Consider the following 26,420-nt stretch of genomic DNA (forward strand, 5'->3'; position numbering starts at 1 on the left):
ACACGGGTGGAAAAAAAGTTGCCTTCCACCTTATTCCAAAAATTTCTTCCATGGTAAAAAAAGATCTATTGTTCAATTCTTTTTCCATGTTTTCTTTTTTTACCACTTTACCACGAAACTGGTTTGCCTTTTAGGAAAAATTAAGCGCGTCCAGGGGCGGAGAGAGGGGGGCCTGCCTGGGCCACAGCCTGGGTGGCGCATGGGGGAAAAAAATTTATATTTGAAAAATAAAAAAAAAAATTATTTTGGCCCGACCCTCCGCATGTGTTGGCCCTACCCTATTTTGCCAGCCCCACCCAACGTCGCTTCCTCCTTCTCTGACTCAAAGATCTGGATGGTTTGGCTCGCCCCTAAAAAAATTTTTGATTCTGCCCTGAGCTCGAGCTCGTCAATCATGAAGGGAGCTCGAGCTCGTCAATCATGAAGGTGAACAAGTTTAGTTTCGTTTGCAAACATTTCCTGTAATGATCTCCACTCTTTTTCCGAGATGCGTTATCATTTTCATTCCGGTTGAAAGGCTTGAAAACTGAAAACTGACTATCAACAAAGACAGCAAGATACTTTAACCTTTTAACTTAGAAACCAATTTATGCTTGCAACTACACACTTGGTCGGCTGGCTCTTCGAGGAACGGGTATTGCGTCTATGACTCCTCTTGCTGCATTCAATTAAATGTGAACATGAGACTTTTCTTTTTCCCATTTTGTCTAGATGAAAATACTATTTTTATTTTGAGCCATGAAGATCTTTTGACAATGGACGAACGAATTGACAGTCGAAGCAAGATATGCCATTCCTTGGGATCTTGGAAATGATTGGTGTTTATGACATCTCTTGTGTAACAGAGCATGGTTTTTTGGCTGAAGAACCCGACCATGTTTCTGCTTATGCACTCACTGAGGCTCGCTACAGGGCTCTCTGCTATTTTCTGATAGAACTCATCCTTCACGAAGACACTGGAAAGATCACAGCGTTGAGTTCCTCAATCGGTTCTTGTGCTGCATATCTACTTTCTTTGCAAACTTGATGCACCAGTATAATGGTCAATTTATCAGGTTGGTCAATTTATCAGGTTGTGTGAACATCTCATTATGAGTGCAAAAGATGCGATGATCCATGTGTGACCTGGGTACCGCTCAAAGTTCTTGATGAAGCAACGTCCCCTCAATCAAGTTAAAAATGTCAATTGGATGCAATCAAAATAAATGGTTAACTGATTGACACAACCAATGAATGACCAACTTGATGCATTGGCATAATGGTCAGTTTTAGGAGGTTATGTGTGAACATCTCATTGTGAGCACAAAAAATGTCAATGAACCCTGTACAATAAGTGGGAGAGACAGTCCCGTGAAACCGGGGAACTGCTTAAGAATCTTGATGAAGGAACGTGCCTTCCATCAAGTTTTAAGAGTTTCTATGTGATCATCAAGTTTTAAGAGTTTCTATGTGATCATCTGATTCTAAGTGTTTTTTTTTTCTCTTGGGTCTTCTTCATGTTTCGCTCTGTGTGCTTTTGGTTATTGATAATGACGTGATCCTGTTTTCCCTGTTGTTGGTGATTGATATCGTTGTGCATCTTCTTGGTTTCTGTTGTTTCTTTTGGTTTCTGATGGTGATTCTGCCTTTATTCTGTTTTTGCTTTTCCTTGTCCTCTGCTCTGTATTCCTTCCCCTTATTGGTGGTGGTTGTATTTCTGTGCCATGGATGTTTGCCTCCAAACTATTTCGATGCTGGTCAACTCATTTTATTTGACTTTTTTTTTTGTTTAATTGATCCATAATACTTTGCGTTATGTTTTTTTCCCAGGCTTTGCCGAACCAGAGCAAGTTGATTATCCAAACTTCAAACTGGTCATTGTTGGTGATGGCGGGACTGGTGCGTCTTTACTTTATCAGACGCTTCCTTGCCATGTCTTTTATAAGAACTGTTTCATGGAAGTTTAGGGACTAGCGGTTCCTTTGTTCCTTCGCGTCGTTTCTTCTTTAAGCACCTGTCATGAATAAAGTGATGTAGTTCAGGTGATAACATTTGGATATTGGCAGGCGATCAAAGAGGGAATGGATGCTGTAATAGCTGTTGGTGGTGATGGTACTTTAAACGAGGTACAGACCTTACGGTAGTAGCCTATTTTTTGCTGTATTTTCTTTGATTCACAAACTTGGAACTGCGTCCAGAAACTCTAAATCTGGAAGGTGGTCGTATGAATTTTGAAGACTGTGAGGAAGAAATGCAACTGTGGCATCTCTCAACTATTAAATATAGATTCAGTGTAACTTTACCTATAATGGAGGACTACTGATAACGCTTAATCTGTGCCATGGATTGAGATAAGGCCTTGTGTTCAATTTTGTGGAGGAAAAATTGCTTCAGCATGGAAAATATTCAAAGCATTTTCTTTAGAATTTATTAATAGCAAGAGGTTTTATCTGTTATTATATTTCAAGTTGGATTAATACTTGGTAGTTCTTTCAGGTTGTGAATGGCTTCTTTTGGGATGGAAAGCCTGTCCGTGCAAAGGCCAAGGAGATAAATGCAAAACTGCCCTAAACCCTAAACCCTAAACCCTAAACCCTAAACCCTAAACCCTAACCCTAAACCCTAAACCCTAAACCCTAAACCCTAAACCCTAAACCCTAAACCCTAAACCCTAAACCCTAAACCCTAAACCCTAAACCCTAAACCCTAAACCCTAAACCCTAATAGATAGGATGGAGAGAGCGATAGAACTGCGAGAGGAGAGGAACGAGAACCTGAGGAGAAGAGAGGGAAGAGGGTGTCGATGGGAGGGGAAAGCAGCAATAAAGGGGAAGATGGCATCCACGGTTGGGGAAACCAGCAAAGAGGGGAAGATGGGCTTCAACAGAAGGGGAAACCAGCAAAGAGGGGAAGATGGGCTTCAACGGGTGGGGAAACCAGCAACAGCATAAGGGAGCGTGGATGACGGGAGGGCAGAGGGGAAAGTCGTAGGGCAGAGGGGAAGATGGGCTTCAACGGCTCGCCGTCCGTCCAGCTTGTCTGATCACTGATCCTTGCATCTAGCCCTCTCTGTGGCAGGGAAGGGCTGCACCGACAATCAGGCAGTGAAGAAAACGTCGTCTGCAAAATCCGGTAGTGAGTTCCGGCGCTCACTCCTTTGTTTCCTCAGGCGATATCTCGGCGGTAGAGTTTTGGCACCACGAACCTCGCGGCAGGGGCTTTGACGCGGGAGAACCAAAAGCGACGTGCCGTTGAGCGGGTGAAACTTCGCCCGCTCAAAAGTCCGACCTCACAGGTCGGACTTTTGAGCAGGTGAACTTTCACCCGTCCGCTTTAACGAGAAACTGGTGAAAGTTCACCCCGTTTGATAAGCCGTGAGTACGGGCGTGTGAAATTTCATCTGCCGTACAGTTTTCCCCCTCTCTTTTCGTTTTATCTCTGCAATCAAACGGGCCCTTAGGATTGTCGATTTTTGTTTTTCATCTAAGCTTGCTTTTCCTATCGCAGCAGCAATGGAGATCATGTTTTTCCTATCAATGGAGATTCTGGTTTCTGCCATCCGATCGAATCTGCAATGAAGGTGAGGGTCGAGTCATCTGAATGAAGCAGCAAATCAAGGTTCACGGGAGATCCAGCAATGGTCCACCGGAAAATCAGAATCATCTTTTGATTCGTCAGGGACGAGTTCAACCTCTCCAAGGCCAAGGCCAAGACTGGGTACTCCAAGAGAGTGAAGGCTCAAATCTGTGATGTCGCTGGCTCTGAGAGGTATCATTCTCTTTCATTTTCCACTTTTTGTCATATTTGGGAATGCCTATTGTTTTTGGAAACATGCATCTATTAGATCGATAGCTATTGTTTTTGGAAACATGCATCTATTAGATCGATAGCATCTGTATAGGACAAACATATATGCAACAAAGTTTGAGATTTAATCGACTGTCATTCTTTGTAAAGTTTTCAAGCTATGATTTGTATGTAATCTTTTTCAAATGGCGGCTGTCAGTTGATTGGCAAGTGTATAAAAAGAGCAGTTGCTCTATTCTTGGTTATTTGTTGTCAGTTCTTTTGTGTGAAAATCCTTGTGTACAATAATGTTTGGTGGCTATATTTATGAATCTATATCGCACCAGCCTATTGCCTATCTTCTCCATTGATCTTGAGACTAAGGCGCTAACGTGATTTCTAGCAGCAGCATGGGCAGGCGTAACATATATATATATATATATATATATATATATATATATATATATATATATATATATATATATATATAGAGAGAGAGAGAGAGAGAGAGAGAGAGATAGGTGTAAATTGTTTGTTTTTTAGAGGTGATTTGAAATTTTATCCAATAAATTTTCCCTTGTATATTTTATGGAATTACCAAACACACGGGTGGAAAAAAAGTTGCCTTCCACCTTATTCCAAAAATTTCTTCCATGGTAAAAAAAGATCTATTGTTCAATTCTTTTTCCATGTTTTCTTTTTTTACCACTTTACCACGAAACTGGTTTGCCTTTTAGGAAAAATTAAGCGCGTCCAGGGGCGGAGAGAGGGGGGCCTGCCTGGGCCACAGCCTGGGTGGCGCATGGGGGAAAAAAATTTATATTTGAAAAATAAAAAAAAAAATTATTTTGGCCCGACCCTCCGCATGTGTTGGCCCTACCCTATTTTGCCAGCCCCACCCAACGTCGCTTCCTCCTTCTCTGACTCAAAGATCTGGATGGTTTGGCTCGCCCCTAAAAAAATTTTTGATTCTGCCCTGAGCTCGAGCTCGTCAATCATGAAGGGAGCTCGAGCTCGTCAATCATGAAGGTGAACAAGTTTAGTTTCGTTTGCAAACATTTCCTGTAATGATCTCCACTCTTTTTCCGAGATGCGTTATCATTTTCATTCCGGTTGAAAGGCTTGAAAACTGAAAACTGACTATCAACAAAGACAGCAAGATACTTTAACCTTTTAACTTAGAAACCAATTTATGCTTGCAACTACACACTTGGTCGGCTGGCTCTTCGAGGAACGGGTATTGCGTCTATGACTCCTCTTGCTGCATTCAATTAAATGTGAACATGAGACTTTTCTTTTTCCCATTTTGTCTAGATGAAAATACTATTTTTATTTTGAGCCATGAAGATCTTTTGACAATGGACGAACGAATTGACAGTCGAAGCAAGATATGCCATTCCTTGGGATCTTGGAAATGATTGGTGTTTATGACATCTCTTGTGTAACAGAGCATGGTTTTTTGGCTGAAGAACCCGACCATGTTTCTGCTTATGCACTCACTGAGGCTCGCTACAGGGCTCTCTGCTATTTTCTGATAGAACTCATCCTTCACGAAGACACTGGAAAGATCACAGCGTTGAGTTCCTCAATCGGTTCTTGTGCTGCATATCTACTTTCTTTGCAAACTTGATGCACCAGTATAATGGTCAATTTATCAGGTTGGTCAATTTATCAGGTTGTGTGAACATCTCATTATGAGTGCAAAAGATGCGATGATCCATGTGTGACCTGGGTACCGCTCAAAGTTCTTGATGAAGCAACGTCCCCTCAATCAAGTTAAAAATGTCAATTGGATGCAATCAAAATAAATGGTTAACTGATTGACACAACCAATGAATGACCAACTTGATGCATTGGCATAATGGTCAGTTTTAGGAGGTTATGTGTGAACATCTCATTGTGAGCACAAAAAATGTCAATGAACCCTGTACAATAAGTGGGAGAGACAGTCCCGTGAAACCGGGGAACTGCTTAAGAATCTTGATGAAGGAACGTGCCTTCCATCAAGTTTTAAGAGTTTCTATGTGATCATCAAGTTTTAAGAGTTTCTATGTGATCATCTGATTCTAAGTGTTTTTTTTTTCTCTTGGGTCTTCTTCATGTTTCGCTCTGTGTGCTTTTGGTTATTGATAATGACGTGATCCTGTTTTCCCTGTTGTTGGTGATTGATATCGTTGTGCATCTTCTTGGTTTCTGTTGTTTCTTTTGGTTTCTGATGGTGATTCTGCCTTTATTCTGTTTTTGCTTTTCCTTGTCCTCTGCTCTGTATTCCTTCCCCTTATTGGTGGTGGTTGTATTTCTGTGCCATGGATGTTTGCCTCCAAACTATTTCGATGCTGGTCAACTCATTTTATTTGACTTTTTTTTTTGTTTAATTGATCCATAATACTTTGCGTTATGTTTTTTTCCCAGGCTTTGCCGAACCAGAGCAAGTTGATTATCCAAACTTCAAACTGGTCATTGTTGGTGATGGCGGGACTGGTGCGTCTTTACTTTATCAGACGCTTCCTTGCCATGTCTTTTATAAGAACTGTTTCATGGAAGTTTAGGGACTAGCGGTTCCTTTGTTCCTTCGCGTCGTTTCTTCTTTAAGCACCTGTCATGAATAAAGTGATGTAGTTCAGGTGATAACATTTGGATATTGGCAGGCGATCAAAGAGGGAATGGATGCTGTAATAGCTGTTGGTGGTGATGGTACTTTAAACGAGGTACAGACCTTACGGTAGTAGCCTATTTTTTGCTGTATTTTCTTTGATTCACAAACTTGGAACTGCGTCCAGAAACTCTAAATCTGGAAGGTGGTCGTATGAATTTTGAAGACTGTGAGGAAGAAATGCAACTGTGGCATCTCTCAACTATTAAATATAGATTCAGTGTAACTTTACCTATAATGGAGGACTACTGATAACGCTTAATCTGTGCCATGGATTGAGATAAGGCCTTGTGTTCAATTTTGTGGAGGAAAAATTGCTTCAGCATGGAAAATATTCAAAGCATTTTCTTTAGAATTTATTAATAGCAAGAGGTTTTATCTGTTATTATATTTCAAGTTGGATTAATACTTGGTAGTTCTTTCAGGTTGTGAATGGCTTCTTTTGGGATGGAAAGCCTGTCCGTGCAAAGGCCAAGGTGATAAATGCAAAACTGCCCTTGGGGTATGCAATACTATGTTCTATTTGTTGCTCATAATCTAAATAAATTTCTGCCTGTATTTCTTGTAATATGCATTCAATATGGGTTATGTGCCTCTGAGTTATGTTTATAGTTCTATAAGGGATAAGGGATAAGAAACATGATCATACTAATGATGGGAACTACTTTCTTTTCAGTTGATTCCACTAGGAACTGGATCTGATTTTGCAAGAACTTTTGGTTGGTCAGTTTGCCATTTTCTGATATAGTTAGAACTTATATGTTAGGTTATATGCCCTCATAATGTCTGTTTAATTTTGTCAGGAAGAACGACCCTAATCAAGCTATTGATTGCATTGCTGCTTTTAGGCTTAAAGCAAACCTCAAACCTCCAATTTACTTGCCATTTATATTATGCTTGAGTTGCATTTGATTTCTTAAGTTCTTAACAATCAGTTTTGCTGTCTAGTTCTTTGTGATTTTAATGCAATGAACTGAACATTGAAATGCTTGCAGGACTGAAGAAATACACAGATGTTGGTGTGACTAGTCAACTAGGTTCCAAACAACATTACTTCTTGAATGTTGCAGATGTTCACTTGTACGTTTCATTGATTGAGTTTGCTGGAACTTGCACAATTTCTAATGATGGCTTCATGATTTTTTTGTGAAAGCACACAGAAGTGCAAAGGCCGGCTATTATGCTTCCATGTAAAAAAAATTTGGCAATCTATGTTATGTTTTTGTTGCTATGAGAGGTTTCATTGGGCACAAAAACCGTGATCTGAGGATAAGGGTTGGTAACATGTCTGATAATACTCACGTAGTCTGTAGTCTCAGTTATTTATGTACATTACGTTGTATAATTGTATTTTTGTGCACTGTAGATTGATGCTGGTGAATGGGAATTAGTTCCTAAAGTAACAGCCCTATGCATAGGGAATCCAAAATCCTTTGGTGGCAGTATGAAAATAACCCCACATGCGGAACCTCACAGTGGAAACCTTTTTCTTTATTTTCATCCGTTGAAAGAGGGAGGCATCTTACACCTGAGGGATGCAAAGGATTACAGTCGCTGCTTATAATAGAAACTCCCTATCGGGCATGGATAGGTTTGAAGGATTGGTTGATGAATGCTTTGTTAATTGTAGAGAAGCCAAAGGAGGATGTTCACACTATGGGGTTTAGAAAGGTCTGCTTATAGAAACTCCCTATGGGGCATGGATAGGTTTGAAGGATTGGTTGATGAATGCTTTGTTAATTGTAGAGAAGCCAAAGGAGGGATGTTCACACTATGGGGTTTAGAAAGGTCACTTGTCTCCAACCAACTAGTGGTGCAAGGCTGCAGGCGGCCTAGTGAGTGGGAGTCCTACCGAAGCATCTCTTGATGTTGGCAAGTTAATGGTGAGAGTTGCAAGCCGAGTCTTTTTTCTTGGAAGGAGGCGAAATTGTGATTGCCTTTCCATTCAGAGTGTCTACAAGTGAGTTTAAAAAAAGGGTGGTGGGTGGACTATTAGATGAGCAAGAACAAGCAAAGTGGATCGGTGCACTACTCGTTGTAGGCATACAGAGAGGGGTGGTGGGTCGACTATTAGATGAGCAAGAACAAGCAAAGTGGATCGGTGTACAGAGAGCTCCAGTTAGATGGCTTGCAACTATGCAATCGAGTTAGTACAACCTGCAAAAACTAGGGGACTCAATGTCATTGAGGGCAGGAACGGAGCAGCAAGTTTGGAGAAGATGGGTAATCAACAGCTTGTTAGAGTCCATCTTACCATAGCTATAGCTGGAACTATGCGAGACAAAGTAGTTCCAATGAGGCAGGCTGAACTCTCTAAAGATGCTACCATTGGGTATCAATTTTTTAAAACATGCTTGTGGGTAGAGAAAAAAAAAGACGGTAGAGTCACATTCCTGCTAGCAGTGTTGCAACAATATACCCCAAGCTTTAAGCTTTTAGGGGGGGTTGCACCTTAAGATCTTTGCAACTGTCATGGTAGCTTGAACAGGCAATAGGCATTGTTGATAAAAGGGAGACAAAGTTAAGAATGATCCAGGCAGAATTGGAGAGGGGGCATGTAGGTGACCGAATGGTTACAAGCATTGTATTTGTCGGAGGGGGAACGAGACGGAAGCCTATAGTAAATCCAAAAAGAAATGAATGATGCATTCTCTGTGATAGTAGGATCACATGTTCCTCGGAGTACTAAGCAGGTAGAGGGGCATACATCACAATTCAGGCATTTCCAAACCTTTAAAGATAAGTGAAGAGATTGCTCAGCCTTCAAGAATGATGAGCACCTTTCTTAATCTCCTGAGGCACACCTTGTTGATGACCCATTTCCAACCAGTCACAGCAAACTCGTCTGACGAGCACTTTGAAGTTAATTTCAAGGTTAGGCTAACATTGATTGAAATTGCCAGAAAATTTAAGAAATATCCTTTTAACAAAGATGTTGTTCTTAGTGCCAGAAAGGGTAATTACACAATTAGGGAGCGGCTGTTGAAGTTGTAGAGAGGGGAAAAGATTTTGCCATATTGCATATTCATTCCAGTGGGCCGGGCCGCACTATGATGGGCTACCCTGGTCACATTGCTTATGATGGGCTACCCTGGTCACTGTGGGGGCCTGGACTGCATCTCCTGGCTCAATGGAAGGCTCTTCTCGTACAACAACCATTTTTCATTACACGTTGAGGAGAAAGTGGTTTTTAGGCATTGGGTATAAAATTGGATAGGATCCCCAAGAGACTGATCTAGTAGTGCTTATATATGGTCTAAGGACCACCACTAACATTGAGGGTCTGGCCCTCTGGCCATGGATAACCCTAATCGGGGATTAGGGGTTCGAAGGGGGGACTCTTGTTAGGGGTGGCTGACACAAAGCCTTTCCAATAATTAGGTGTTTGGATTCACCTACCTAATATTGTTAGGTTTTTAACTTGACAATTTTGGATCAAAGGAAATTATCTTGAAATGTGCATTGGGTAACAACCAACCCCAATGTGATAACTCGGATGAAGGCAATTTGAATTCCAACCATCTTTTTCGAGATTCAGCTGTCGTTTTGATTGCAAACGACTTCCCCCAACAAACTAACTTCATTCTATGTTGGCGGAGAATCCGTGCATTCTATTCATTGCTAAGTTGACATATCCTGCTCAGGACAGTGCTTGCTTGCTGTTATCTGAAGTGATGATTTTGACAAGAAAATTTTTAGAGTAGGATTTTAGATTGTTTCTCTCGGTACTTTAACTTGGAGACTGAAGGACGGAAGTAAATTCCTTTCATTTGTGTTGTCAACAAAAAGTAAAGTTTGAGTGCACAGCTGTTATTTTCTCTTTGATTCCTCTTTCCACCAGTCCTTAAACCCAATATCCCCAGACTGCAAGGATGAGATAGAAAGCTTCGTTCAAGAATTCATTCAGTCGTAAATGAAACCGTTTTCTTTGGTTCGGGAAGCAGTTGGATCCACATTTCAGGTATAAAGACGCAAAAGCTTTCTCAGTTCATCAGTTAAAGTGGAAACTTCTTCAAGGAGCACTACTTGTTGAAGCCCAGTATGGGCCACCGAAGTCCAATTAGATAGAGAAAAGCATTTTCGTTTTGTTACTATTTTGAGTCATATGAAACGAGTTGCCACACCAAGCTGACAGTGCATTAATGTCATGCCCAGACCTCGTTACAGCCGTGGAATAAGATGAAGGGAAAGCCTTTTTGGCCTTTAACTAGCAACTTAAGGCAAAACGTACCACAAAAATTTAATTATTGTATATATGCTATATTTTGCCTCAAATAACTGAAAATTTTAATGCGTGGAAAAAAATTTCTTTCTTGGAAGCGTTTTATTTTAATCAGAATCTTTTCATAGATTTTATTACAAAAACTGATTTTATTTAATTTATAAACCAAAAGGTGAGCCAAAAGAATTTTCCTTAAAAATATATTTCTTTAAGAAAATTGAGCTCAGCTGTATAATCACATTTTGTTAGGTATTTAACTTGAAAATTTTGGATCAAAGGAAATTACGGGTGACAATGAAGGGTTTAAACCCCAACGCTGATGAAGGCAATTTGAACTCCAGGCATCTTTTTTGAGATTCGGCTGTTGTTTTGATTGCCACCAGTCAGTCCTCCCCCCAACAAAGGTTCCTACGCATTGCTAAGTTGATGCGATGAGTTTGTTCAAGTGGGATTTTGGATTTTATGGCAGCTCATGGCAAACCGTGTCTCATATCTTTTCGCGGTTGGGTATGATTTAACAGTTATTGTGACAGAAAATAATCTCATATAATTTTATAGTAAATATGTTATTGAACGTAGGCTTCCTTCTGTCAACTGCTGCTACCGGTGATTAGAGGCACCGCTGTAAGGAGATCCATCGGAATTGGTCTTTTGCGGTGATTGAATTCACCTCTGTACGGGATCTCGACCGGTGATTTGTGCCGCCGCTATTTGGCACAAGTTATAGCGGTGATGGGTTCACTGCTGATATGGTTTGCGTCGAAACTGTACCGGTGACGTCTTTCACCGTTGTAAATCTATAGTGGTGATCGACTTGAACATGGTCATTGTGATTAAAAACGGATATGAATATTTGATCAAAGGTCAGAAATGGTAAATCTGATTCATTCTAATCCATTGAGTGCGATGGAATTGAACCAACTTCACTTAATCTCTCTCTAGCGATCAATTTTCTGTTATTCGCTTCTCTTCTCTTCTCTAAAAGGTCTCCCTAATTTTGCTTCTAGTCTTATATCCCCCTATGAATGAATCCAATCATATAAACGACATTAAACTATATTGTGACACAACTTTGATGAGGTATGAGATGCCTTTCATCACATTCATTGATTTTACAAGCGCGAAATTTTAAACAAAACGAATAAACATCAATAAACTTGGATACACACAAAGGCTCTTGCATTTCTAGCAAAAGCGCATCTATCAAATTGACAAGACAATGCACGTTTGAAATTTTGATTAGGCAACCCCCTGAGAAGGCTCGATGGGGCAAAGAAGGAGAAGAAAATCAAAGGGAGGAAAGGCAAAAACCAAAGCTGATCTTCATATTGGACAGCAAGGCAAGCCCAACAATGACATCAAAAATTGCATATGTCATAGAATAATTGAAAACAAAGAGACATATAGGGCGGTGTACAGTACCTTATTTACATAATTAGGTAGGAGTCCAGCTCATAATTGTATAAAACTGGCCATGCATTATTGCACAGTTAAGAACAACCAATGGAAACAGAAAAACTTAGCCATGTAGCAACTGTAAAATTATTTATTGTAAAGCTAATTATAGTGTGCAATTTTATAACTTTCTAAAAATAAAAAAGGAATGACAAGCAAATGGAATATTATGAACAGATAGAACCGCAAGGCGCCATCAAGATGCATACCTTAGCAACACTGATTTTTGTCTGGCCCAATAAACATAGCCTTCTAGATCAACTTCAACACTTAAGTTCATAATAGCGGTACAAACCTAGGAGAATGTGTCAATCACAAAGTCTGTTATCAAATTGTTGAGTACACATCCCAACACCCATACCTCCAAACAACTTGTGAGATCACATGATATATATATATATATATGTTAGATTAATCTAAAAAAATATTTCCATATTCCAATGCTAAACATGACCAGAGCAGGACAGGAAAATATAAACTTAACCCATTGAATGTAATGTGAGAATCATAACTCACCTTAAAACAAGTTTCTTTGACAGCTGTTTTATGTCATTTCTTATTTTTAAAAAGACCTTTTAATTGTTTTTTAAATTGAACAGTTATTTATTATTTTGATGGGGAGCCCATAACGACCGAATAAAATTCAAATTGAAATAAAAAACAAAAAATCCCTGCCCATTATACGTGAGATAAACAAAACGTTCGTTGGGACAAATCGAATTTATTTTTTCCTGCCCAGTAAACCTGAGTTGAAGAATATGTCCGTCGCACGATTTTCCCGTAATCATATTTCCAGAAATTTGGGATCAGCTTTCCTATTCGATGAAAAAGCCCGTTAGGGCTGGCATGGTGAGCATCGGCTTCTGCCGCAGCCGCCGTCCTCCTCCTTGCAGCTTCCTTCATCGCAGCTCCCTCCTCTAGCCCTGCAGCTTCGTGGGTGAGCGGAACGGCATTGGCGGTAAACAGTTTTCGTCTGGCAACATCTGGTCCGTGTGCCGGCTGCCGTGAAGGTCTTCAAAGCTCGTCCGGAAGCCTGCTTCAAAAGGGACTGGTTAAGAAGGCACTGGAGTTCTCCGTGTTCTGCGAAGCTTTTGTTCCTCCCATCGTCTTCTCAACCAACCGACAGCTTTGAGATTTTCACCAACTGCAGGTTCCTCTCCCCCCCCCCCCTCTCTCTCTATCCTGCGATGAATTAGATTGATTGTCTTCTGTCTCGCTATTTCCTTGTCCTGTTTCTCCTTTCTTACCTTGTTCTGGTTGGATAGATTTGAGCGACCTTTTCCTCGCTCTCATCTTGGAAGTTGAGGGTCTTCTTTTCCTGCCTCTAGTTGCTGATCATTTTAATCCATGGGCATCAGGTTTTTTTTTTTTTTTTTCGCGAGGTTGAGATTCCCTGATTTCCTTTGTTCTTTTTTTTTTTTTTTGCACGGTCGTGTTTTTTAAGGGCTTTTATTTTTTTCTGACCCGAGAATGTTGTTTTTCCTTTTCTGGCGACCGTTACGGGCTTACACTTTGTTCCAGGAATGGAACCCCACAAGGTTTTGTTTTAATAGAATTTGGCAGAAGAACATGGTTTGGCAGTGTCTCAGACATGAGGGATAAGCCGTGTTTTTCCATGCTTCAAGCACTGTTACAAGGACGATTCCTAAATGGCAAACGCAGGCTGTTTTATGGTGAAATTGAGTAATTTTATGAGAAATTTTCACATTGAAGGTGTGGTTAGGAGCTTGGCAGCACACTTGATACGTTTTCTTGTTTCAAGTTCTGTTTTGCGTTCTCACGGTCTTCAAACTGTGATACTGCAGTGTAGCTGGAAGTTTGTCTCTGTATTAGAAGTGGTGTTGCATTGTTTTATGTGATATAAATGAGGGGGTCTGACTGACAGGCTATGTTTACATGCTCATCTTCTGAAACATCACCTCGACAGTAGTTTCTGTTACATTCTTCACTTCAGTATGGTCTGAGTCGTAACTGCTGTTTTCTAATACCTTCCTGTTAGTGTATTTCTGCTACTGAGAAGACCACTTCAATACTCGACAAGGATAAGCTTGCAGACTGCTCTTATGCTAGATCTTTCATATGTGTGTATATGTAGATCTTGTGTTTGCCATTGTAAGGAAGCTTTTTCCACAACTTTTGTTGTGATCCAATTATATTTTTCATTCTTTATTTTCTTGGTGACTTGGCATTAGTGCCTTTCATTGAGTTTCAATTTAGGTTTACATGTCACTATTGTGACTCAAATTTTTGTGGTATTAGAGCTCTGGCTTGGGCTTGGATTTGCTGATTGTGGATACAACTTTTTAGTTGGTTCATAAATGTGGTGTTCACCAACTATTGGTGAAATTATTGAAGTTACAAGTTGTCGGTGGGCCAAACTTTTGTGCAATCCAAACCTAGTCGTTTGTTTAGGGAGAGAATGTGCTTTACCCAATTGTTTGAAACTTCCAATTAGTTGAGGACCTAACACTTATGAGAACTTTTCACCCTTAAACCAACATTTTGTGTAGAATGCCCTACTTTTATAGGAGAGCTGATGTAGTTCATTCTTCTTCCCAACAAATCCATCTGGTTTCATAGACACTCCTCTCGTAGTGGCAGACAAGAGTTTCTACTTCTAGGTGATATACCATTTGATGTCAAGAAGTTTTTTGAAAGTGAAAATTTTTAATTTTACCTAAAAACATTTTAAAAGTGTTTTCTCACCTAATGATATACCTTCATCTTATTCTTAATACCTCATCGAGTAGAAGGAAAAAATTTCAAGTTTTTGATGCCAATCATTAGAAGAGGAAATCTTCAAAGATCCTGGATATGAGCAGTGAAGAAAAATTCAATGAAACTGAGAAAGTCAAGACTATGAAAGGCTATTGACTTAAGTGATCAAGCGTCTGCAAGGATTTATCAGGAAAATATCTTAGGAGAGAAGCCATAATGCCTTTTAAAATATTGGCAGATAGCAAAATGAGAGTTGAGAGATGGGCTCGGGGCTTGTGTGGTCGTTCCTCTGGGTCAGTAATCGAGAGTACCGGGTAGGCATAAAGGTGATTTATGTCTATACCGCGAAGATGAAGACTTATGAACTTTTGACATGTTGAAAACCCGCAAGGTGAAACTGGTTGGATACATGAAAAAACTACACATAACCACTAAAGTGGTGGAGCTCCGTAGTAGCCTTTGGGGTGGTGAGGGATTCCCTCAAAGGTGAAGGTCGGCCTAAAGAAAAAAATCAAAAGCAAAAAAAAAATAAACGAAGGGGCAAAAAGCCTATTGCAAAAAAAAAAAAGAAAAAAAAAAGGTGGCTTCCAAGATATGAATGTTATGAAGGCTGAACTCCTAGGAATTGAATGTGACAGTCTTTTATGGATGCACGAGTCTTGAGTCAATAGCCATTCCTCTTTTTGACTTTCTAAGATGTTGAGGATGATTCTTTTATGTTCATATTTTGAAAATTTAAAGATTTTCCTTTCTAGAGATTCAACAACATTGATGCGAAATGAATCCTACTGCTTGTACAATATTGAGGGTAAATGAAGGACATATCATTTGCACAACGAGCACTCAAGCTTATGTTTTAAATCGATGATTAATGAGTTGTTTCAAAATAAAAACTTGACATCTTTTGTTATGTTTCCTAGCTTCTTGGACCTGTGAGGAACTCTCAACTCCTCTTTGTTCTTGAAAGATGTCGTTTTCTGCGGCAAACCTATTCCATTCATATCGAGTGTAATGAATTTCCTATCGTGTGTTTGCAGTGTTAGCTGGGCAATGACTTGCATAAAGATGGTTAAACAGTTGTTTGTTTGCGTTTTTTGTTTATTGGCTTGTCATAATTTGGTAGGAAACCAACTCTATGCCTGTACATTTGAGAGCTTGAAAACCACACCCAAAACACCAGAAATCTCCTCAGAGATAGTGTTGTTGTTGTAAACTTCTATTTCCAAAATTGTGGATGATTAGGTGACTTCAACCTTTGACAATTGATTTGTTTTGCTTCCCAAGACCGGTTATCCCTTGGGTTTAGCTTATTTGATTGCAGGGAATCTGATTTGACCCAGTGGTTGCAAATTTATATTGAAATGAAGAATTTTTGCTATAAATTCATGAGAAAATTACATATATGTGCAGAAATTAGATTGCTTGCAGCAACCTGACAAGTTTCTAGTAGTCAATTAGTCTGTCTTTTACCTGAATTTGTGATCTCAGTTCTGCTAGTGTATGCATGAGACAACTTAAGTCAGAGTCATGTACACTTAAAGCAGTCTTTCAAATTTGTTGATATTCAGTTGCCATTTACCATAGTCCAATTAGTTTAGAGAGTACAGACTCTATAATTAAAGCGTTTATCAGTTTATCTTAGAGCTCTTACATTTTTTCCAAGTCTCATTCATTTGTTTCCAAGTTGGTGATCAAAAGAAACTTTTGAAGAAATTAAAGGGCGGATGCATCCAGAGAATCTTGCATTTTTGGTCTATCTTCGTACATGTTTGGCGTCTAGAGAATTGTGCATTTTTGAGTCCGTTTTAGTATCTGTTTGTTCCCCATATTTGATACGGACTTGCCACTTATTGGAAAATTTAAAATTTGGTGTATGGTTTTCTCTGGTTTTTATGAAGAATATCATTTTAAAGAGATTTAACATAAAAACCACACCAAATTTTTGTAGACATTGCCAGGGCATGGAGAAAGTATACCAAAATTACTTTTGTTGCCTCTTAGGTAGAATCTGCAACATTGTTTAGTATTCAAGCGGAATCCTTCTCATTAACCTTGTAGCCATTAGTGGAAATTTTTGTACACTTTGTACTATTGCCTGCTTTGTTGATTTGGTTTTTCCTTTTTCTTTTGTTTTTGTGTGCGTGTGGGTGAGAGAGATTTTATATCTGGTAGTTAATAAGCATAGAGTTCAACTTAGTTAGTGAATGTAGGATTATTTCTTCATTTTCTTGGTGTGTTTTTATTCCAACTTTTTTGGCTTGAGTTGTTGAATTATTGAGCTTAAAGTGCAAGGAGGAGAGATTAGACAAGTAGGGATAGAGTAGAAGTCTACTTGTGTTTGATGGTTTAATTGAGTGTTTATTTCTTGATTTTATTGCGTTTCAACAGTGATGGTTTGTGGAAGAACAAGATCTTGCGAAGCTGGGATCCTAAAGTTACTTGCTTGAAAAAGAAAACTGAACTTTTTTCATACCTTACTGTAAATGAGAAAAAGAAGGGTAGCACTGTTTGTGAATAATGTGTTATTTACTGAACTTGCGTAGATAGTGAATAATGGGCGGTTCTTTTTTCCTTAGAATTAGTATGATCGTTCTGCCGTTACAGTGGGTCTATATGTTGATGAGGCGTCTAGAATAATTTCAAGGCAGCTTCAGTGTATAGTAGTAAACTTTGCACCCTAACTGAATTTGACATGTTTACCCTAAGCCAAGGCCACCTTGGTTGAACAGGTATTTGGCAGTTAGGTGGTATTGCAGACTTGAAAGCTAGAGATTAAATTGTGACGCCGAGCTTGCAAGGTTAGGCATTTTCAAGTGGATTGTCACTGGCCTTTTATCATTTTCCAGATATCCTTTCCTTGTTCTGCATGGGTTCTTGCAGTTGCACAGGCCATTAAATTTTCGGAGTTGAGGTTAGGATCTAGACAACAAGGCACAAAAAAATCCTTGAGCATTAGGGATACCTTGCAATTCTACATGCTTTTCTGAAAAGCATTACTCAGTAACCCTATCATAGTTGTACCGCTCTTCCTCAGGTTAATAGATTTGGGTTTTTGGTTAATCCACAATGCATATGTCACACTTTCCTTTCACCAATGATATCTGCTCAATTGTTCCTTGAAGACAACTGGGCTTTCAAACTTCAAATATAAGCTAAGCTGTTCTTATATGGTGCAGGTTGCTTATCCTCTTCCACAACGTGTTTGGTCTGCTGCTTTGGCGGATCTGAAACACACTCCCCCTCAAATAGCTTCAGTTTCACTTTCATGATTTCACAGAGTAGAATACTAATAATGCTGACCCACAGGTGATCCTAATGCAGCCCAGCAAATTACCTTTATATCTTCACTTAGAATGTGATGTAAAGGTTCGGTCAAAGACTAAATAATTGGATCTCCAATGAGTAAAAAGATAAAAGACAAGAAGGAGAGCAGTAGTAGGGGCATGGTGGTCAACACGGGCAAAATGTGATGGCTGATAAACTTGCAGTAAATAGTTTGGCAGAAGGCTTGTGCCTGGGAAGGCGAGTAAGCTGTTTCTCGGTGGCAAGGGAGACTCACTGGTCATTGGGATGCACATTGCCTAGTTGACGCAATCCATTGATAGTTGAAACCTGTGAAGAAGTCCATGGACCAGGTGACTGATTGTAGGGCGGCCTGTGAATGGAAGGTGAGTGGTTTATTATATCAGGATCAGTAGCATGGATTTATTTTGAAATAATAGATTTGATGTTCACTTGCACCTCCAGCATGACTTTTTTATTTTTTGCTGTATTATAGCAGACTGCCTAGTAAAGAATTCTTGTGACACAGGACTATGGACATGCCTTAGAATGCCCAATTTAACCAATAGGCACACATACATTATGAATCCCCAAATTATGCTGGAGGTTTTATTGCTTGAACTGTTTTACCATTCTAAAAAGGACCAATGCATTCCTGCTTGATGTTGTTGGCCGCATCTTTGAGAGGTACGCTTTGTTCATGGGTTCAGGACATCAATTCATGCTCTTAAGAATGCTAGCAGAATTAGTCCTTTGGTGGACAAGGGGCCTCAGAAGTGTCTTGCAAAACAGTCATTTTGAATACAACATGCATGTGTGGTATTGTCCTTTTTTTTTTTTTGGTTTATTCTGTAGAAAAAGAACGGGACAACGAAGCTGGAGGTAGGAACTGGAAGTCTGGAACATTGGTGCACTAGATGAATGGCTGAAGGTGCTTTCTCTCTCTCTCTCTCTTTTATGATACTTGGGTTTAGGATGTGGGCAATTGTAGAGCCATGTTAAATTTTCAATCAACGTACATATTAAATTTTCAATCAACGTACATCGCCCTCCTCCTCATCCTAATTCTTCGGGCACCCCTACCCCTATGTGAAGACGCCTAAGGAGGTATTTTACTTAGCTGGATCTCTGGAGATGAGCCCTAACTGCCAGGGAATTTTCCCTTTCTGTAGTGCATTTGGAAGAACCGAAAATTAGATGGTTTAAGTAGTTTGTCTCTTGACCAAGGTGACAGCAGTCTAGATTTGGCCCTTCAACTTAGATTATAATATTGAACAACCACAATTGTAGGGGACGTACCTGATGAAATTCACATTGAAGTACAGGCAGCTAAGCCATTGTTGTTGGATTGCAGCTAAGCCACAGTTGTTGTTGGCCTTTTCAACGGGAGAGAGTTAGGAGTCTTTTTCGGAAATTCTTTGATGTTGCTTATGACAAAATACAGAAGTTCGTTTAACTGTCAAAGTGTTTGGCATTGGGTATAAAATTGTGTGGGATCCCCAAGAGACTGATCTAGTAGTTTATATATATATATATATATATATATATATATATATATATATGGTCAAGGACACCACAAACATTGGGAGTCTGGCGAGGGAGAACCCTAATTGGGGATTAGGGCTGATGAGCGTGGGTAGCGGTGGGTACAACTGGTAGTGGCTAACAACTGGTATCATAGCATACCAGAGCAGTGTTGATCCTTCAGCCATAATATGAAATTCCTCATAGCTGTATGGCCATGCCCTCGCGAGTTTTGGGCTATGGCTCCGGTGGCAGCTCTTCCTCTTCCTCGTCTAGGAGTCTTATGAGAGGTTGTGCCGCCGGTATTTTTTAGGAGTAAGAGGGAGGCGTCTTCACAATAGATGGTTCTTTTCATCCGTTGAAAGAGGGAGGCATCTTACACCTGAGGGATGCTAAGCAGTCGCTGCTTATAGAAACTCCGTATCGGGCATGGATAGGTTTGAAGGATTGGTTGATGAATGCTTTGTTAATTATAGAGAAGCCAATTATAGAGAAGCCAAAGGAGGATGTTCACACTATGGGGTTTAGAAAGGTCTGCTTATAGAAACTCCCTATGGGGCATGGATAGGTTTGAAGGATTGGTTGATGAATGCTTTGTTAATTGTAGAGAATCCAAAGGAGGGATGTTCACACTATGGGGTTTAGAAAGGTCACTTGTCTCCGACCAACTAGTGGTGCAAGGCTGCATGCGGCCTAGTGAGTGGGAGTCCTACCGAAGCATCTCTTGATGTTGGCAAGTTAATGGTGAGAGTTGCAAGCGGAGTCTTTTTTCTTGGAAGGAGGCGAAATTGTGATTGCCTTTCCTTCAGAGTGTCACATGCTTGTGGGTAGAGAAAAAAGAAGAAGGGAGATTCGCATCCTTGCTAGCAGTGTTGCATCAATATACCCCAAGCTTTAAGCTTTTAGGGGGTTGCACCTTAAGATCTTTCTTTGCAGCTGTCATGGTAGCTTGAACAGGAAATAGGCATTGTTGATAAAAGGGAGACAAAGTTAAGAATGATCTAGGCAGAATTGGAGAGGGGGCATGTAGGTGACCGAATGGTTACAAGCATTGTATCTGTCGGAGGGGTGTCGGAGGGGGAACGAGACGGAAGCCTATAATAAATCCGAAAAGAAATGAATGATGCATTCTCTGTGATAGTAGGATCACATGTTCCTCGGAGTACTAAGCAGGTAGAGGGGCATATATCACAATTCAGGCATTTCCAAACCTTTAAAGATAAGTGAAGAGATTGCTCAGCCTTCAAGAATGATGAGCACCTTTCTTAATCTCCTGAGGCACACCTTGTTGATGACCCATTTCCAACCAGTCACAGCAAACTCGTCTGACGAGCACTTTGAAGTTAATTTCAAGGTTAGGCTAACATTGATTGAAATTGCCAGAAAATTTAAGAAATATCCTTTTAACAAAGATGTTGTTCTTAGTGCCAGAAAGGGTAATTACAGGAAGCGGCTGTTGAAGTTGTAGAGAGGGGAAAAGATTTTGCCATATTGCATATTCATTCCAGTGGGCCGGGCCGCACTATGATGGGCTACCCTGGTCACATTGCTTGAGAAGATCTGCAAAACAAACACAGTCAAGAAGTCAATGCACTGTGGGGGCCTGGGCTGCATCTCCTGGCTCAATTTTATATTGAAATGAAGAATTTTTGCTATAAATTCATGAGAAAATTACATATATGTGCAGAAATTAGATTGCTTGCAGCAACCTGACAAGTTTCTAGTAATCAATTAGTCTGTCTTTTACCTGAATTTGTGATCTCAGTTCTGCTAGTGTATGCATGAGACAACTTAAGTCAGAGTCATGTACACTTAAAGCAGTCTTTCAAATTTGTTGATATTCAGTTGCCGTTTACCATAGTCCAATTAGTTTAGAGAGTACAGACTCTATAATTAAAGCGTTTATCAGTTTACCTTAGAGCTCTTACATTTTTTTCCAAGTCTCATTCATTTGTTTACAAGTTGGTGATCAAAAGAAACTTTTGAAGAAATTAAAGGGCGGATGCATCCAGAGAATCTTGCATTTTTGGTCTATCTTCGTACATGTTTGGCGTCTAGAGAATTGTGCATTTTTGAGTCCGTTTTAGTATCTGTTTGTTCCCCATATTTGATAAGGACTTGCCACTTATTGGAAAATTTAAAATTTGGTGTATGGTTTTCTCTGGTTTTTATCAAGAATATCATTTTAAAGAGATTTAACATAAAAACCACACCAAATTTTTGTCGACATTGCCAGGGGGGCATGGAGAAAACCTTGTAGCCATTGGTGGAAATCTTTGTACACTTTGTACTATTGCCTGCTTTGTTGATTTGGTTTTTCCTTTTTCGTTTGTTTTTGTGTGAGTGTGGGTGAGAGAGATTTTATATCTGGTAGTTAATAAGCATAGGGTTCAACTTAGTTAATGAATGTAGGATTATTTCTTCATTTTCTTGGTGTGTTTTTATTCCAACTTTTTTTGGCTTAGCTTAAAGTGCAAGAAGGAGTGATTAGACAGGTATTTTCAAGTGGATTGCCACTGGCCTTTTATCAGTTTCCAGATATCCTTTCCTTGTTCTGCATGGGTTCTTGCAGTTGCACCGGCCATTAAATTTTCGGAGTTGAGATTAGGATCTAGACAACAAGGCACAAGAAAATCCTTGAGCATTAGGGATACCTTGCCATTTTATGTGCTTTTCTGAAAAGCATTACTCAGTAACCCTATTATAGTTGTACTGCTCTTCCTCAGGTTAATAGATTTGGGTTTTCGGTTAATCCACAATGCATATGTCACACTTTCCTTTCACCAATGATATCTGCTCAATTGTTCCTTGAAGACTGAGCTTTCAAAGTTCAAATATAAGCTAAGCTGTTCTTATATGTCACGCTTTCCTTTCACCAATGATTTCTGCTCAATTGTTCCTTGAAGACTGGGTTTCAAAGTTCAAATATAAGCTAAGCTGTTCTTATATGGTGCAGGTTGCTTATCCTATTCATCTACTTCCACACCGTGTTTGGTCTGCTGCTTTGGCAGATCTGAAACACGCTCCCCCCTCAAATAGCTTCAGTTTCAGTGCTAATAGACTTAATGATTTCATGATTTCACATAGTCGAATACTAATAATGCTGACCCACAGGTGATCCTAATGCAGCCCAGCAAATTACCTTTATATCTTCACTTAGAATGTGATGTAAAGGTTTGTTCAAAGTCTAAATAATTGGATCTCCAATGAGTAAAAGGATAAGGACAAGAAAGAGAGCAGTAGTAGGGGCATGGTGGTGTTCTACAACTTATGGTGCTCTGTAGCAACATGGGCAAAATGTGATGGCTGATAAACTTGCAAACTTGCAGTAAATAGTTTGGCAGAAGGCTTGTCCCTGGGAAGGGTGAGTAAGCTGTTTCTCGGTGGCAAGGGAGACTTACTGGTCATTGGGATGCACATTGCCTAGTTGACTAAATCCATTGATGGTTGAAACCCGTGAAGAAGTCCATCGACCAGGTGACAGATTGTAGGGCGTCCTGTGAATGGAAGGTGAGTGGTTTATTATATCAGGATCAGTAGCATGGTTTTATTTTGAAATAATAGATTTGATGTTCAGTTGCACCTCCAGCATGACTTTTTTATTTTTTGCTGTATTATAGCAGAGTGCCTAGTAAAGAATGCTTGTGACACAGGACTATGGACATGCCTTGGAATGCCCAATTTAACCAATAGGCATACATACATCATGAATATCCAAGCATGCATACATTATGAATCCCCAAATTATGCTGGAGGTTTGTACAGGCAGCTAAGCCACAGTTGTGGTTGGCCTTTTCAACGGGACAGAGTTAGGAGTCTTTTTCGGAAATTCTTTGGTGTTGCTTATGACAAAAGAAGCTGCTGGGCGTTTAATTGTCAAAGTGTTTGGCATTGGGTATAAAATTGGATGGGATCCCCAAGAGACTGATCTAGTAGTGCAAGGGAGAACCCTAATTGGCGATTAGACTGGTATCATAGCATACCAGGGCAGTGTTGATCGATTCCAGCCGAAAGGTAGCCGGATGTCTCAGTTGATCATCCACGTGCCGCTTCAGCCATAATGTGAAATTCCTCATGGCTATTTGCTACTGCAAATTGGGACTGAGCTGTATGGCCATGCCCTCCGAGTTTTGGGCTATGACTCCGGTGGCAGCTCTTCCTCTTCCTCTGGCAGCTCTTCCTCTTCCTCGTTGAATTTCATCAGGTACGTCCCCTACAATTGTGGTTGTTCAATATTATAATCTAAGGGCCAAATCTAACCATTACAGCATCAATAGACTGCTACCACCTTGGTCAAGAGAGAAACTACTTAAACCATCTAATTTTCGGTTCTTCCAAATGCACTACAGAAAGGGAAACCCTTTGGCAAACTAAAATTCCCTGGCAGTTAGGCTCAGCTCCAAAGCTCCAAAGATCCAGCTAAGTGAAATACCTCCTTAGGCGTCTTTATGTAGGGTATGTTTTTTTCTCTATATCCCCCTGGGAGACTGTTGAACTTGTTCCTGTGACTAAGGTGCCTGAAGAATTAGGATGAGTAGGAGGGCGATGTACGTTGATTGAAAATTTAACATGGCTCTACAATTGCCCACATCCTAAACCCACGAATGAGTATCATAAAAGAGAGACAGAGAGAGAGAGAGAAAGCACCTTCAACCATTCATCTATTCATCTAGTGCCCGACTTCCAGTTCCTACCTCCAGCTTTGTTGTCCCGTTAGTTTTCTACAGAATAAACCAAAAAAAAAATTGCAAGACACTTCCTAGGCCCCTTGTCCACCAAAGGCATTCTTAAGAGCATGAATTGATCTCTTGAACCCATGAACAAAGCATACCTCTCAAAGGCTAACAACATCAAGCAAGTATGCATTGGTCCTTTTGAGAGGTTGTGCAGAGGAAGTCGCCAGTAAACAAACACAGGTTCCAATCTTTACTCACCGTGACCATAACATCAACACAGAACTATTGAAGTCATTCAATGGAGCAGGGGTTGCTTGCCAGGAAATGGGGAGGGGGAAGCAATTGCAAGATCTAAATCAATGTGTATGTAACCACCTCAGACACGAGGCATTATGAGGGAGAGGGTTCATGTTTTGGCAGATGCCTTGGGACAGCCCATGCGAAAAGCCCCAGCGACAGCCCAAATCTGATGGGCAAAAGAACCTGCAATCAACTTGATAGAAGCAGAGATGTTTTGGTTCTGTTGGGGGTTAATCAAGGTTAATCAAGTAGTCAATGCACTGTGGGGGCCTGGACTGCATCTCCTGGCTCAATGGAAGGCTCTTCTCGTACAACAACCATTTTTCTTTACACGTTGAGGAGAAAGTGTTTTTTAGGCATTGGGTATAAAATTCTAGTAGTGCTTATATATGGTCTAAGGACCACCACTAACCTTGAGAGTTTGGCCCTCTGGCGATGGATAACCCTAATCGGGGATTAGGAGTTCGAAGGGGGGACTCTTGTTAGGGGTGGCTGACACAAAGCCTTTCCAATAATTAGGTGTTTGGATTCACCTACCTAATATTGTTAGGTTTTTAACTTCACAATTTTGGATCAAAGGAAATTATCTTGAAATGTGCATTGGGTAACAACCAAGGTTTTCAAACCCAATGTGATAACTCGGATGAAGGCAATTTGAATTCCTACCATCTTTTTCGAGATTCAGCTGTTGTTTTGATTGCAAACAGTCCTCCCCCAACAAACTAACTTCATTCTATGTTGGCACTTGGAGAATCCGTCCATCCTATTCATTGCTAAGTTGACATATCCTGTTCAGGACAGTGCTTGCTTGCTGTCATCTGAATAGTTTGTTCAAGTAGGATTTTGGATTGTTTCTCTCGGTACTTTAAACTGGAGACTGAAGAATGGAAGTAAATTCCTTTCATTTGTGTTGTCAACATAAAGTAAGGTTTGACTGCACAGCATTCACGGGAGAAGCACAGCTGTTGTTTTCGCTTTGATTCGTCTCGGACCAGCTCATCATAAAGGATGAGATAGAAAATTTGGTTCAAGAATTCCTTCAGTCATTCATTCGTAAAATGAAACCGTTTTCTTTGGTTTGGGAAATGAACGTCATATGAAACGAGCTGCCACACCATACTTGATCTTTTGCGGTGATTAACTTCACCTCTGTACGGTATCTCCACCGGTGGTTGATGTCTATAGCGGTCATGGCATTCACTGCTGTATGATTCAATCTAATCCATTGAATGTGATGGAATTGAACCAACTTCACTTAATTTCTCTCTAGAAATCAGTTTCCTATAATTATTTTATAAACTTTTCTCTTCTCTTCTCTAAAAGGTCTCCTCAATTTGCTTCTAGTCTCGTCTCCCTATGAATGAATCCAATCATATAAACGACACAAGTTCATGCATCCATTTAATGTGACACAATTTTGATGAGGTATGAGATGCCTTTCATCACATTCATTGATTTTACACGCACGAAATTTCATACAAAGCGAATAAAGATCGGTGAACTTGGACGCACACAAAGGCTCTTGCATTTCTGGCAAAAGCGCATCTATCAAATTGACAAGACAATGCAAGTTTCAAATTTTGATTAGGCAACCCCCTGAGAAGGCACGGTGGGGCAAAGAATGAGAAGAAAATCAAAGGGATGTCATAGAATAAATGAAAACAAAGAATCAGGTAGGAGTCCAGCTCATAATTGTATAAAACTGGCCATGGAAGTAGAAACTAGTAGAGAATTTTGGAGAAATGCAAGCATTCCTTAGTTTCATTTGAAAGTCCATGATCACAGATAAGAACAAGTAACGGAAACAAATAAACATTGCCATAAA

At 40.0% G+C, this 26,420-nt stretch overlaps 1 long non-coding RNA gene and 1 pseudogene across 2 annotated transcripts; both read left to right on the forward strand.

Annotated features, from left to right (window-relative positions):
• Positions 1–7,982, forward strand: part of LOC116246400 (sphingoid long-chain bases kinase 2, mitochondrial-like) — a 70,512-nt pseudogene extending 62,530 nt beyond the window's left edge.
• A 4,936-nt stretch (positions 7,983–12,918) lies between these two features.
• Positions 12,919–25,768, forward strand: LOC116251426 (uncharacterized). 2 transcript variants are annotated; one of them, XR_007574837.1, is made up of 4 exons: positions 12,919–13,245; positions 18,120–19,026; positions 22,734–23,129; positions 23,273–25,768. It is a non-coding gene; the product is annotated as an uncharacterized LOC116251426 (long non-coding RNA). The 2 variants fall into 2 exon arrangements; XR_004171676.2 differs by having other exon boundaries at positions 22,734–25,768.
• The last annotated feature ends 652 nt before the right edge of the window (positions 25,769–26,420 follow it).

This window comes from Nymphaea colorata, chromosome 1 (assembly GCF_008831285.2).
Source record: "Nymphaea colorata isolate Beijing-Zhang1983 chromosome 1, ASM883128v2, whole genome shotgun sequence".
Taxonomy (NCBI): Eukaryota; Viridiplantae; Streptophyta; class Magnoliopsida; order Nymphaeales; family Nymphaeaceae; genus Nymphaea; species Nymphaea colorata.